A 2,584-nucleotide genomic window follows, 5' to 3' on the forward strand; every position below is an offset into this window, starting at 1 on the left:
AAAAAAATGTGGGAATTGTCAATGTGCACAAAACACATGGTTATGGACTTTATGAAATCATTAAGGGATGAGGGTAAATTGAGAAGGAAAGAGATCCAAGGCTGAGTCTGGGGAATTCTAACATATGGAGGTCAAAGAAAGGAAATTTCCAGCAAAGGAAACTGATGCACAGTCATCAATGAGGTAGAAAGAGAACCGAGAGAGTGGTGTGCTAGAAAGCAAGAGGAGAAAACAGCTACAGAAGGAAGACAAAAATCAATGGATCAAATGCTGTTTGTTGTGAGGTTGAATAAAATGTGGTCTGAGACCTACAATCACTGATGACCTTGACAAAGTCCTGGCTGGGGTGGTTTCAAGACTGAATGATAGGAGAGGAGGTGGAGACAGTGAGTATAGATAACTTCTTTAAGAAGTTTTCATGAAACAGAGAGCATAGTATGAAGTGTAACTAGAGGGAGAAGTGGAGCCACATTTTTCTTTTTTTTAAAGATTTTATTTATTTATTTGAGAGAGAGAGAGTGAGAGGGAGAGAGAGCCCAAGAGGGGGTAGGGTCAGAGGGAGAAGCAGACTCCCTGCTCAGCAGGGGGCCCGATGTGGGACTTGATCCCGGGATTCCGGGATTATGACCTGAGCCAAAGGCAGTCGCTTAACCAACGGAGCCACCCAGGCACCCTCACATTTTTCTTTTTATAATGGGAAATATTATAGCATATTTATGGGAGTGATCTAGTAAGGAGGAAACATTTGATGATGTAAAAGCAAGAGGAGACATTTCCCTATTTGATGTCCTTAGGTGGGTGAAAGGGGATTTGACCTGGTGTAAAAGTTAGCTGGGAGCTAAGGGTTATCTAGCAAGGACCATGTATAATCCCTCTGCAGTAATAGGAGGAAAGTCAGAGTCAGGAGAGATGTGGTGATGAAATCATATGGAAATTCTCACAGTAGAGTTTCTCACTGAGGGGCACCTGAGTGGCTCAGTCAATTATGCGTCTGCCTTTGGCTCAGGTCATGATCCCAGGGTCCTGGGACTGAGTCCAGCATTGGGCTCCTTGCTTAGTGGGGAGCCTGCTTCTCCCTCTCCCTCTGCCTCTCTCCCCTGCTTGTGTTCTCTTTCTCTGTGTCAAATAAATAAATAAAATCTTTAAAAAAAGTTTCTCACTGAAATTGGTAGCAAGTTCCTGAACTGATTTTGTAGAGAGGGAAGGAGGTTAAAGAGAAGAAGGTGTGACCACTCGAGTAGGAAGTGCAGTAGGGTTCTCCAGAAGCACTAATGGCCTACTTGAGGTTAGGTATTAGGAATTTCTTCTTCTTTTTAACACGCTACAGCACTTAGCATTCCCAAGCAGTCTCCCATCCAAGTACAAACCAGGCCTGACCCTGCTTACCCTCTGAGATCAGATGGGATCAGGTGTATTCAGGGTGGTATAGCCATAGACAAGAATTTAAATTGAGACTAGTCAACATATTTATGTGCTTTTCTCCACCCACATTCAGCTAGAGGTACAGTGGGTAGAGAGTTGGATATATTTACAGCTGGATTTTACTAAATGTGATGGTTAATTTTATGTGTCAACTTGACTGGTCTAAGGATACCCAGACAGCTGGTAAAACATTTCTGGGTGTATTTGTGAGGATGTTTCCAGAAAAGACTAGCATATGAATTTGTGAACCCCAATATAAGTAGGCATCGCCCAATCTGTTGAAGGTCTGAATAGAACAAAAAGGCAGGTAAAGGTTGAATTCATTCTCTTTCCACTTGAGCTGAGACACCCATCTTTTCCTGCCCTCCGACATCAATATTCCTAGTTCTTGGGCTTTTGGACTCAGATGGGGACTTATGCCATCAGCACCCCAATTCTCAGGCCTTTGGATTTGAATTGAATTACACCACCAGTTTCCATAGTTCTTCAACTTGCAGATGGTAGACTGTGAGACTCGTTGGCTTCTATAATTGCACAAGCCAATTCCTATAATAAATCTCTTTTTATATATACCTCTATACATATCCTATTGGTTCTGTTTCTCTGGAGAACCCCGACTAAGACAGTAGGAGGAAAAGAGAGACAAGGTGGTTGAGGGTGTATGATAGGGGGTGATTTAAATAATGGTCCATGGCACCAAGCTAGGTAAGGGGGAAAGTGAAGCAGTGCAGTTATGGATAAAAACATAGTCTAGGATATGTCCTGAGAGTATGTGACTGAGGTAGAGTGGAAAACAAGATTGGGAAGTATAAGCTAAGAAATTGAAAAGCTGGCAATCGGAAGAATTAGTAACATATTGAAATTGCCAAGTAACATGTCAAGAATAGTATAAGAGAAATTGATAGTGACCAGGTACCACTATTCTTCAAGGCATGTGAGGGAAGATCCAGGGGTCTGTGATGGCTACAACAATGAGGAACAGAGAGTAGTGAAATCTGAGGGCATAATTTTCAAGACAAGATTTTTTTTTTTTTTTTTTAGGAAGAAAGTAAGGATGTTATAGAAGTAGCACTGAGGAGCAGGCAGTGCTCCATTGCTTACACCCCAGTATAGATTTAAACTATCTAAGCTCCATTGTAGTTAGTGTTCCGTCTATACTCCA

The 2,584-nt window shown here is 42.0% G+C and overlaps 1 pseudogene; it reads right to left on the minus strand.

Annotated features, from left to right (window-relative positions):
• Window positions 1-1,318: 1,318 nt before the first annotated feature.
• LOC112822891 (5S ribosomal RNA) lies at window positions 1,319-1,437 on the minus strand (annotated as a pseudogene).
• Between the last annotated feature and the right edge of the window lie 1,147 nt (window positions 1,438-2,584).

The sequence above is a fragment of the Callorhinus ursinus genome, unplaced genomic scaffold (genome assembly GCF_003265705.2).
Source record: "Callorhinus ursinus isolate GAN/ISIS: 27379988/994484 unplaced genomic scaffold, GSC_fseal_2.0 scaffold8, whole genome shotgun sequence".
In the NCBI taxonomy this organism is placed as follows: domain Eukaryota; kingdom Metazoa; phylum Chordata; class Mammalia; order Carnivora; family Otariidae; genus Callorhinus; species Callorhinus ursinus.